The following is a 12,886-nucleotide window of genomic DNA, read 5'->3' as shown; positions in this document are numbered from 1 at the left end:
GGATAAAGCCCACACCTGGGCATGTGCCCTGACGGGGAATCAAACCAGTGAGCCTTTGGTGCACGCGAAGATGCTCAACCAACTGAACCACACTGGCCGGGGCAAAACGTCTTTGTTCTTAATTATAAGAGTGAGGTTGATGTTTTATTGTGCCATTGTCCCCACCTCCTACACACACACTTTTTTTTCCCCTTCAACAAATGATGCAGAAATGAATGAAATGGAAAAAAAAGAAAGAAAATCCCAGCCAGTTGATCTCTGCGGATTACCTTGCCAATCTAAACACGTTCGAGTACTTAGGTCCTGTTAGCTCTTCTCTCTGCTCTGTGTCAACAAAACATAATAGAAGGATTCTCAGCACACTTCGGTGGCGGCAGTTATGTAATTTGGGCCACACTCCTTACAAAGCATCTCCAGTGATCTGTGATGTCTCCTGAATTCATTCAGGAGGGGCTCCTCGGGTCCTTCATGTGTCTGTATTTACTGTAAAATTGGAGAGAGGGCTGTGGCATTGGAGATTCTCCAAATTTATTTTATCTTGGGAGCCTCCGTAAGAAAGAACCCCTGCCTGGCCGGTGTGGCTCAGTGGTTAAGCAGCAACCTGTGATCCAGGAGGTCAGAGATCGACTCCGGGTCAGGGCACAGGCCTGGGTTTTGGGCTTGATCCCCAGTCGGGGGCATGCAGGAGGCAGCTGGTCAATGACTCTCATCATTGATGTTTCTCTCTCTCTCTCTCTCTCTCTGAAATCAATCAATCAATCAATAAATGAATAAATATTTATATACTTATATACTTATATATTTATAAATATAAATATAAATATAAATATAAATATAAATATAAATATAAATATAAATATAAATATAAATATATTTAAAATCCCTGACTTAGGAAATCTTCCCAACAATTACTATCATGTTTTCATTTAAAAAAATTTTTAATTTAAATTTAGTTTTTTCCTCTGAGACAATGCAATCTATACTTCCTATTTCAGCAACCCTAGCTCACCGGTATGAGTGTCACTGTCTGTTGTCAACATTGTTTCATGAAGCTAAAATACCTTAAATGGTTGGAAACAGATTTGATGAGGGGTGATAGAGTCCGAGACAATCATCTGTGATTTTACAGTCTTTGATACTCGGATACATTGGAATTCAAGGTGTTGTTCATGCCTTCGAAATGCTGAAATATCTACCTGTTGCTTATTGATTTTAAAGAAAGACCATAGGGGATGGATGTTAATTAATGAGCCAAGCTCTACTACCTTATGTTAAAGTGTATAATTTATATCTATATATATATACTTTATATATATGTATATATATACTTTATATATATATATATACACACACACACACACACACACACACATATACACACACACACACACACACACACATAAACACATACCAGAAAATGGGAAGGGGCGATATATACAAGAACTAAATACCCTAATAACCTTTTCATGAACATTCCCATAGGTCGGGATTTTGGGGAGCAGATAGACACCTAATTCATCTGTATCCTACCAACACTAAATTCAGCTGCCAGCATACAACCAGCACATAGTACATGCTCAATAAAAGCGATGCATGAAAGCATGGACACAAAGAACTACTTGGCGCTGGAGTGAGACCCTAGCTTCCAGAAAACATTGACTATATCCTGAGGAACTCCATTTCCAAACCTACCATATGAATTTTCCAGGGTGAGCAAGGCCATCCAAGTGACCCAGCCCCCAGTAGGCAAGCGGGTGCTTAGAGGAGTGCCACGGCCACCCACCAGCACGCCCATGGGGGTCAGCAGGGGTCTTTCCCGCCGAGCTCCACGCCATCGCGGATAGAGGCTGCCTCGTATTCCAGGGAAAGAAGATGCCTGGCCATCCAGGCAGGAAGATTCGCGGTTCCACATATGTCCCCACTGACGCGAGATTTCCCCACTGACTACCCATTAACTGAGCTCCCCTGAGAGCTGTGATATGCTTGTTACTACGGTAACACTGACGGCTCTTCCCCTGCACTGGAATGGGACGTTGTCGTTCCCGAGGACCCATGAGTGTCGACACTGTGGACCGGCCTGGAAATTCTAACCACATAGGTCACCTTTTCTTCTGGAAAAATGTGCATCCGACTGCCTACCTCTTAGCCTATCTACCTATCTCATCTATGTATCTATCCCTACACTGTATGTACATTTACATCAATTTTTATATATTTACATTAACTTATTAGATAGGTTATACATTTAGATACAATCGTATGTAATATTATATTAAAGGATTACGTCACTATAATACATTACAGTGGTAAATGAATTGTATCCATTATATATAAAAAGTCTTTCCGATAAATTTTGGAATAGAGTGAGTTTAGGTAATAAATGCTTTCTTCATAAGCTGATATAAATGCAATTATAGAAATGCATGGCGTATAAATATAAATATGAAAATATATAAATACAAAAATGGAGCAATGCTTATACGTAGTTCAACGGGGTTCAGCTAAGTTTGACGACGAAGACTCTCTCAAGATCATCTACCAACAAAACTATTTTGTGGAGGCAACCGCTCTTTGCGAAGGCGCCGTACCTGCTCTGAGGCCCCTGGCTCCACCTGCCAGCAGATGGACGCGCCAGAAACCCGCATCTCTTTGCAGACTTAGAGTGTGTCATTGAATTTCTGAAGACCCCCCCCACTCCGCTGGGGCCAGGCGACAACCCAGATGGGAAACCCTTGCCCATTAATTCCCCTCCTCTGGCTGTCGGCTGGGACGGTGCCCTCTGCAGGCGGCCTGGGACTCCAAACGCCCGGGTAGAATTAGAACCCAAAGGCAACCTGCAGGACCAGAGGGACCCAGGTCACAAAGAAGCCATTTATGAGTTTCTCAACCTCTGTGCCTTCCAGCTTCTGGCGTTTCCCCGAACGAAAAGGCTACTTTGTCTACTGTGCTGATACAATGTATCCGGCTCCTGTGCCAGAGGCTTCAATAGAAGGCCTCTCAGCAGAGCTCTTATGCACAGAAGAAAGAAACACTTGCATCTCCTGCAAGGCAGATAAAAGGGTTAGGAGTTTACCTTTTCAAAACAGTGCGCAGTTTGGCCCTGTAAACATCCTGAGACTCTCCATCCCGGGAGGCAACAAAGGCACGGTATCGACGGACAAGAAAGGGCCGTATTTTATCACACGTAGGATATAGATCATTTCACCGTAGACGTGGGTGACAGTACCTTGTTAGAAAATACCGCTCAAAGAATGCCCGGCTGGCATTGCTCAGTGGTTGAGCGTCGACCTAGGGTCCAGGAGATGGCAGTTGGATTCCCGGTCAGGGCACATGCCCGGGTTGTGGGCTCGATCCCCGGTCAGGGGCATGCAATTAGTGACTTTCATCATTGATGTTTCTCTCTCTCCCTCTCCCTTCCTCTCCCTGAAATCAATAAAGACATATTTTTTAAAAAAAGAAAAGAAGCCCGGCCGGGCATGGCTCAGTGGTTGAGCATCGAGCTAGGATCCAGGCAATCGGGGTTCGATTCCCGGTCAGGGCACATGCCCGGGTTGCGGGCTCGATCGATGACTCTCTCATCATTGATGTTTCTATCTCTCTCTCCCTCTCCTTTCCTCTCTCGGAAATCAATAAAGATATATTTAAATAAATAAATAAATAAAATAAAATAAAATAAAAATAAAAAAGAAAAGAAAGCTTCGAGGAAATGTAGAGAAAATGATGTTTGCCCCGAAACACACCCTGTCTATCTATTTAGGTCTCATTGTTCACAAAGGTGCTCACCTTCAAAGGGGAGTAGGAGTGGTCCAGGTCCATCCCGGATAACTTACATTACCAATTTTTTTTTAAATGTTTTTATTGATTTCAGACAGAGGAAGGGAGAGGGAAAGATAGAAACATCCATGATGAGAGAGTCATGGTCGGCTGCCTCCTGCACGCCCCCGACTGGGCATGGAGCCCACCACCCGGGCACATGCCCTGACCGGGAATCAAACCCTGACCTCCTGGTTCATAGGTCGACGCTCAACCCCTGAGCCACACCAGCTGGGCTGCATTACCAATTTTTAAAACATCAGCTAGGTCTGGACAAAAATAAAGAAAACGACAAAGGCAAAGTGACATCTTTCATTCTGACATTTTGCTTATTTCTGCTTTGATCTAAAGTGTTGCAGTAGCTTTTGGTTACACATGCACATGGGACTATGCATCTATATAAACATATACGCAGACCCACACAGGTCAGCTCTTACCACGTGCCTTGAAGCCATGAGGGCGAACCCAAGTGACTTCCCAAGGCCGGAGAACAATGACATTTCGCTCCTTCAAGTGCACGGATTTTTATGTTTTGCTACCTCTAGCCCATTCAGAGAGCGATGCTTCTTTTAAGTGGGAAAACCTGGACACAGTGGAAGCACTCGGCCTCGATGGGCTCTGGTCCCCACCACCACCCACGCGGTGTTTCCGAGACCTGAACACTGCCAGCTCAGCCACCCGCGCTGGCTGGGCGTCAAGGTAATGTCATCCGAGTGCCTCCCGCGGTCCTGACCCAAACACGGGCGGTGTTGAAATACCAAACACGGAAAAAGGACACCGTGTGCACATCCCGGCGCGGCTGTAAGGGCAGAGCAATACGCAGGTATAAACGTCGATGCACCCGGAGGCTTCTGACCAGCGCCCATCACAGCGTCCCGCGCCCCGGTGCTTTCCTCAGAGATCCAAATCCTACCGAGTCCTGCAACTTTTGTGTGAGGGTGTGCGTTCACCTGAGGGCATTTTTTCCATTGATTTTTTAGAGAAAGAGAAAGGGGGGCAGGGGGAAAGGAGACGGAAAGAGAGAGAGAGAGAGATAGGTGGGCTGCCTCCGGCACACGCCTCCCCCAGGGCCAGGGATGGAACCTGCAACCCGGGGACGTGCCCTCGACCGGGACTCCAACCCGAGACCCTTCAGCACACAGGCTGAGGCTCCAACGACTTAGCCACACCGGTCAGGGCAAGTCTCTGTTGTTTTTAATGTAGAAAACCAGCGGGCAAAGTTACACACTCTAAAGGAATCGACTTGAGTGTCCTCTCCCTTCACCCACCAAAAAAACAAACAAGAAAAACCCCAACAAATCCACAACCAAGCAAAAATAGAAACGGAGACGAGGCTGGATGAGGGAGTGACCTGCAGCTATCTAAGCGAGTCCGATTCACAGAAGAAACAAGGGGAGTGGTGACTGCCAGGGGCTGGGGCAGGAGGAGATGACAGTTATGAATCAACGGCTATAAAATTTGAATTAAGCAAGACAAGGGGTTCCAGAGACCTGCTCCCCGACATCACACCTACAGTCAGCAACACGGTACTGTGCGCACACGTGAAAATTTGTGAAGAGCGTAGGTCTCCCAGTATTGACGGTTCTCATCATAACGAAACCAAATAAAATCATACGCCTGGGCGATGACGTCACAATCCGGGATCCCCGCATCCAACCCATCAGCCTCTGGGCACCGACACGATCGCCAACATCAGCGCACAGAGCCAGGAAGGCCCGATTTTGTAATCCAAAAACAGCACTTCATGACTGAGACAAATTGCTATTTATACAATGTAATTGTTTGTTGTTAGTGTTCATCCCCACTGGAGGATACTTTTTCCATTGATTTTTAGAGAGAGTAGGAGGGAGAGAAACATTGATGTGAGAGAGACACATCAATTGGTTGCCTCCCACACGTGCCCCGACTAGGGCCGGGGACCGAACCTGAAAGCCCTTGTCCGAGAATCGAACCCAAGACCCTTCTGTGTGCCGGCTGACATTCTAACCGCTGAGCCATGCCGGCCGGGTCTATATAACCTAATTTTAAATAAAACTACCCAGACCAAGCTCTGGGGTCATTTCCCACATTTCCAAAGAGCTGTGAAAACACATGTCATTTTATGAGCACCTTGCTGACATAAAAGTTTCTCTCCCTGAAATTTATTCCAACAAGGCCTCAAGGGCTCATTCTAAGTCATTTCCTTCCTAAATTATACTGCAACTGATTCAATGCAACCTCGTTACCATATATTTTATATTTACTTTAAAAATATATATATATATATATATATATATATATATATATATATATATATTTGATTTCAGAGAGAGAAAGGGAGAGGGAGAGAGAGAGAGAAACATCAATGATGAGAGTCATTGATCGACTGCCTCCTGCACGCGCCCTACTAGGGATTGAGCCCACAACCCAGGCATGTGACCTCCTGGTTCATGGCTCGATGCTCACCCATTTAGCCACACCAGCCCGGCACCATATATCTCCTTTTTTGTTGGGGTTTGGTTTGTTCACTGAGCTACCACTTCTGGGACAGAACAGAGGCTCATTCTTGAATCCGATTGGCCCATTTCCACAGGTAGGTGGTGCTCAGGTGTTTTGCAAACACCGGGGACAAGTGAACTCAGCACCAACTATCAGAAGTTTGAAATCAGAGCCCTAGTTGAATTGGCTTTTCTCCACCACCCACCTTCCATTCACATGCTGATTTCATGAGCTTTTTCATTGATTTTTGGTTTAGTAAAACCATCAGTGAGAAAAAAAATCTTTCTGTTATATATTCATTCAAAGCCCATAAACAGGCAAATTCTGGGAGGGATCACTTTTTTTTTTTTTTTCATTCCTGTTCATTTGTGCTACTCTGTCCCGTCCCACAAAAAAATGAAGTGGGGGTTTCCCGTCCGTCCTGCCATTCACCAAATAAAGAACAGTGGTGGCTTTGAAAGGCCCAGCGTAGGTTGTTTACAGAAAAATGACAAGACTGGAAAATATTCATGGAGTGAATGGCCCGTGAATGGTTATAGTTCAGGCCAGATGACCTCACTGCCCAGACCCACGTGGCCTGCCGTTTCTACATTCCCGCTTTCTATCCTTGAATGGGGTAAAAGCCCTATCCTGCATTGGAAACTTGTGGCTGACAATGTTTAAGATATCAGCTTTCGATACATAGTAGCCATCGTCTGCCTTAGAATTCTTTAACGTAATCAAGTAGAGGATGGACTCTCTCCTCTGAAAAGATACAGTATCCAGACATAAATAGATAAATAAATGGGCCTCTGACTTAAACTAGACTCTGAACAGATTGTGTTCTCATTTGGGAATAAAATGCATATTGTTAAGGGCAGAAACCATTATAGAAAGAATGGAGTGTGTTTTCCATACTCAAAAATCTGTTCCTTGCATGAGACTTTCACATAAGTAATGTCAGCTGTCACCAAGATTGGGACTTAAGTAGGTTTTAAGCAGAGAAGCAGGGGACTGTATGAAAGCACTCAAAATATTTTCCTGTAACCACTTCATTTGAATAAAACAAGTTCCCTCAACAAGTGGCGTTCTTGACAACACTTCATTAACCAGGTGAAACGGGTTTGAAATGGAAGCTCCTTAAACCGAAGGCATCTCCCTGGCCCTGGAATGTTTACTTTTGTGAGGCCCCAGTGGCAGACTGGGGTCCTCCGTCCTGTCCTCTGTCTAGGTTTTGTGTTGTGTTCTGGATATAAAAGCACTTATATTTCTTTTTTTAATATTTTTTATCCTCAGTTGAGGATATTCCAATGCTTTTCAGAGAGAGTAGAAAGGAGAGAGAGAAAGAGACCCATCAATTGGTTGCCTCCTGCACGTGCCCTGACTGGGGCGGGGGATCAAGCCTGCAACAGGGGTTCATGCCCTTGGCCTGAATCGAACCCAGGACCCTTCAGTCTGAGGGCCAACATTCTAATCACTGAGTCAAACCAGCGAGGGCAAATGCACTGTATTGTAAAGCATGCTTAAGAGAGACCCTTGCACATCCTGAAAGCCATACACTGTGCAATTAGCGAGCTCTCTCATCCATGTGCAGAGGCTAGAAGCTGTGCACAAAGCAAACAAAGTTAAAAGACCAAGTTCAGAAATAAAAAGACAAAACACATACTTATCATGAGTCTACATTCCAAGCCAAAAAAAAAAGAAAAACAAAAAAGGAAAAGCTCAGATCTATTCACTTGAAAATTTAATAAAATGTATCTACCTCAGATAGCAATTGGTCACTTATCAAATACCTTTTCTATCCTTAGATTGGGGTAGAAATGAACTGATGGCGAGGGAGTGTCAGCTTTAGGGAAAGAAAAAAAAAGCACAACGAAAAATATGTGAAAACACCTGAAAAGGGGCATCCAAGACAGCCATGGCTATGAAACATTAATTATCATGAAACTCCCTGCTCAAAATCATGTGGTTTAAAAGAAAAAAAATTCTCATTTGAGTGCAGTGATTTAAAACTGACGTAGTAATTTACCACTTTGGTCAAATGGCCCTGATTATTTTCTTACATGTCAAGTGGTTTTTTATATATACGTATGTGTCTATATATATATATTATGTGTCTATATATATGTATGTGTGTATGTATATATATTATGTGTCTATATATATATTATGTATCTATATATATTATGTGTCTATATATATTATGTGTCTATATATATTATGTGTCTATATATATTATGTGTCTATATATGTTATGTGTCTATATATATATTATGTGTCTATATATATTATGTGTCTATATATATTATGTGCCTATATATATATTATGTGTCTATATATATTATGTGTCTATATATATATATATAGACACACATATACACACATACAGGGTGGGGCAAAAGTAGGTCTACAGTTGCTGGTATGGAAAATAATACAACAATGAATAAATAATGCTACAAGAATAAACTGTATTTTCCATACCCACAGCCGTAAGTGTACTTTTACCCCACCCCTGTGTATAGTCATCTACATTTTCTTGGTTCATAGAAGACTGAGTTGGTAATATGAAAAAAATATATATATATATGCCTATCTATTGGCATAGGCCTCGGTGAAATTCTTAGTTGGGCGACAAATTTTAAAAATGCAGATTTTTAATTTTTTTTTTCTGGAAAGAAGGGGTGGAGGCGGCCATGGGCCATGGGCCCGCCCCAACCCCAATCTCCTGCTCCATCCACACAAGGAGGAGACGGATCCTGGCCATTTTCGGGAGTCGATCCCTGTTAACCTCTCCCCACGGCCAACGAAAGGTAGGAAATAATTCTCCACCCCACCCCCGTCCACCCGCCCACACCAAGAAATCCAAGTTTCTGGGCAATCTGTGACAATTGCACCTAACATAAAATAAAAAGGCAGGTTTCTGGTCATTTCCCCTGGGCTCTGCCACCCTCCTGGAGGGAAACGCGGAGCCTCTGCCTGGAACCAGGCGGATCTCCGAGCAGCTGCTGCGGATTCGTCCGGATTGAAACTCAGGTGTTTGCAGGTGAGAAAGGCGCCCACGGACACGCCTTAAGCGCGCGCGTCTGCGTGGCCCGCACGACGCCCCCACAAGCAGCACATTCGGCTTCATCGAGGTAACCAGGTCTCCCCAAACTTTTCTCTTTTGTCTCCCGCCCCCCATCCCACCCGCTGCGTCCCCTCAAATCCACCCTAAGTGCTGCCTCCGAGAAGGAAGCCGGCGCGCATCTCCTCCCAGCAACCCCCCCCCCAAAAAAAAACAGTTCAACGCCAGGCAGACTGGATGGTGGGTCCCCTTCAGAAAGCGTATGCCAGGAGCCCGGGAAACCGTTCCCCACAACTGAGCAAATAGGGACAGAAAAAAATAAAAAAATAAAATGGAACGAAGATTCCACACCACCACCTTGTGGACTCTGCTCGCAAGAGCAGCACCTGCTTATTAGTTCGCTCACCCCCCCAACCCCCGCCACGCATCAACCCTCAACCCCCCAATTTAAGTTGGGTGCAAAGGACAGGTTGGCATGGGCCATCCTCGCGCCCCCCAGACTCGCCCAGGCGCGCGGTTTTGGGCCTTCGGCGCGCACCCCGCGCGGGCGCACGCTGCAAACCGGGGCGCACGGCGGGGCCACCCCCACCTGCACTCCCTGGACCCCGCAGGCTGTCTCCTGCACCCCCCCTTTCCCCAGCCAGCCCCGAAATAGCAGCTTAGAGGCTCCGAAAATAAAGCGAGGCCCACACCTGCGAGTCAGTTCAAAGGAAGAGCTCAGGAAAAACGAAAACCGCAGCCCAAAAAAAAAAAAAAAAAAAGCCACCAGGAAAGGGGCCGGAGACATGCCTAAGGCGTCGTCCGGGGCCCCTCGCCCTCCAGGAGGGACATCCGTTCCCACGGTGGCCCGGGCCAGGCCTCGGGGCTGGGGGGCCGGAGGGACCGGAGGCCGCCCCCGCGCTCCGGGAAGAAAGGGCGCTGTGTCTGGCGGCGAGCAGGCGCCGAATGGAGCGCGGGGCCCAGGACTGCGCGCCACTCGGGGCCCGAGCCGGGGGCGCACACCCCGGTCCCGCAGGGACCCCCGCGGGGGGCACGCAGCTTACCGCTTCTCGGTGGGGCGAAGGGGCCGGGGCGCGGGAGGGCGCAGAGGACCCGGGCGCCCCGGAGCCGGGAGAGCCGAGCGCGCCCGGGGAGGCTGCTGGCGTCCTGGAGAGCGGAGGGGGAGGGACAGCCGCGGGGTGGGGGCGCAGGCGGGGACCTCGGCCCCTCCTCCCACCTCCAGCCCGGGACCCCGCAACCTCCGCAGCCCAGCGACACCTCCCACCCACCCCACCCCCACCGCACCCCACCCCGGCGGGCCAGCCTTTCCGCAGGTCGGGCCGCGCGGGTGCGGGAGCAGGCCGGGGGCGCCTCCGCCGCGGCCTTGGGGAGAGCGAGGGACTCAAGTTCACTCGCTTTTTTTTTTTTTTTAGCATCTCCCAGTCCCCCGCCCACCCCCACTGCCCCCAGCCCGCAGGCTGCGGGTTTCGCCCCCAGATCTTTCGGCTGGAGCGCGAGGGGGCCGAGCTGAGCCGCGAGGAAATTGGGGGTGGGGGGTGGCTGGCGGGGGGACGGATGAGATTAGCCGGGGAAAGCATTGGGGGGTGGGGGGGACCATGATTAGAACCGCGGGACAGCCCAGAGCTTTGGGATGGGGGTATTTGTTACGTGGCCCAGGGCCGTGGGGATGGTCCGCGGACTGGAACCGACTCCCCAGCCCCCAGCCCCCACCACGGGCAAGGGACCGGCCGGCGGTGCGCTGGGCGGGCTCTGCTCCGGGGTACCCGGGCTCTCTGTGGGCACCAGCCAGGGCCCCGCATCCCCCTGGGACCCGGGCTAGCCCGTCCCCGCAGCTCCCAACTTTTGTTCTCTTCCCAAAAAGCCATAGAGCTGCTGCCCCTCGGAAAGGTCCAGGCCACACCGAAAGGCTTCGGAAGAAGGAAAACCATCAGCAACCCCCCCGCCCCCCCCCACACCCCCCCGCCTTCCCCCGGAACCCACACGCACAGGGGGTGCGGGCAGGCAGCCTGCGCCCCGGCTTTGCAGAAGCAGCGCTAAGCTACCGTGGTTGCGTCTCCCCCCGGGGTCCCCGGCGCGCTCCCCAGCAAACCCCACCGGGTGCCCATCACTCACGCGCGCTGCTTCGCGCATCATCTTATCCCAGGCCCGCGCGGAAAAGGGGGGGCGGGGGAGAGCCGCTCCATGCAACCCCAGCCAGACCTGTTTTCCCTTTTCCTCCCCGGTTAACCCCAAAAAAGCACCCCCAGGAGGTGGGAGCTGACAGTTTCCTGAAAACAGATGGAAGGGAGGGGAAGCCCCTGGCTGCTCACAGTTTGCAGAAGTGGTCCAGCCACGTCCGTCTCCAGCCCCGGTTTGCAGGGACCTGGCTGTGGGCTCCGTCTCTCCTGTACACTGCAGATGTATTTTTTTTTTTCCCCTCCTGTCCCCGCCACACTCTTCTGTTTATTTGTATGTAAGACATCGCTACTCTGTAAACACATCACACAGGGCCCCGGAGCCTTTCAAACAGCTCATTGCAGCAAAACGCGCCCGATCCGCGGTGGTCCCCGATTTTTTAAACATTTTTTTTTTTTAACTCAAAACAAGCAAAAAATAATTTTTTTTTTTTTTAAATCAAACGTTATCTGTCGAGACGTGCACGAAGCTTGCACGAGACACGCCGTCCATCTACGTGGGTCCACACTGCGTCCCACACCTAAGAAATGCAGCGACAGATGGGAGATCAAGCTGTCCAAATTTTCAGAACAAAAAGCGGGGAAAAAAAAAAAAAAAGAAAAAACATGTCTGATGGGTTCGAGCGCAAACGTTGGTAGTCAGAGCTTATCGCCTTTGGCTGGGCAGCGCATCCAAGTCGGAATATTTCAAAGGCTTAAAAAAAAGATAAATAACCCGGAGAACACACGTGAAAACGGCACCTACCTCATCCGCGGAGAAGCTGCATCGGCGGAGCGTTGTTTTTACGCAGCCGGATTTTCCTGGGAGACCCTAAGGAAGGTGCAGAAGGTGCGACTGGGGAAGATGCATTCGGTGCAGGCGCCCGGGCTCGCTCCAATCCCGGCCAGCTTCGCTTCTCCAAGGGAATGCCAAGGACCACCGACACCGCCTTTCGCGCAGGAAATTCGTTGTTTGTGTCGTAAATAGTCTTAGGGGTCAGGCATTAAAAGCCGCTCAGTGGGAACAGGAAGGGCAGAGCGAGGTCTGAATAAGAGCTCTGTGCTGAGACAGAGACCCGGGAGAGAGACGGGTCTGCAAGAAAAGGAGAGATTGAAGAGAGAGTGGCCCCGAAGCCTCCCTGCTCCCCCTGCGCTATTGGACAAAACTGAATGAAATTCAGGGAGCCAGCAGCCAATAGATGTCCGCACTCGGCCCCATCGCTACAGAAACCAGAGCCGCTGCTACAAGCCCGTGCACAGAGCAGCTAATCCCAGCGCAAACCAGCTGTAACCGGGAGATTCCCGGTGCCCGGGTGGTAGGTAGCCCAGGTGAGAGTCACCCTGGGCCCCGGTACCGGAGGCGCACGGAAAAAGCGCGCTCCCGGGTTTTCTCTGCGCT

At 49.0% G+C, this 12,886-nt stretch overlaps 1 protein-coding gene across 4 annotated transcripts in view; it reads right to left on the bottom strand.

Annotated features, from left to right (window-relative positions):
- LOC308551174 (neuroligin-4, X-linked) overlaps positions 1-12,598 on the bottom strand; it is a 132,211-nt gene extending 119,613 nt beyond the window's left edge. For 2 of the 4 annotated variants that reach the window (XM_081125590.1, XM_081125593.1), the window contains exon 1: positions 12,254-12,598. The gene's annotated coding sequence lies outside the window, so the exon portion shown is untranslated. Of the gene's footprint in view, positions 1-10,377; positions 10,465-11,643; positions 11,665-12,253 lie in introns of those variants that run through there. The other 2 variants (XM_081125592.1, XM_081125591.1) reach the window with 2 other exon arrangements.
- Between the last annotated feature and the right edge of the window lie 288 nt (positions 12,599-12,886).

Source organism: Miniopterus schreibersii, assembly GCF_964146895.1.
Source record: "Miniopterus schreibersii genome assembly, chromosome: X".
NCBI lineage: Eukaryota > Metazoa > Chordata > Mammalia > Chiroptera > Miniopteridae > Miniopterus > Miniopterus schreibersii.
The sequence above is the reverse complement of the archived record's forward strand: the minus strand, read 5'-3'. Positions and strand labels throughout refer to the sequence as shown.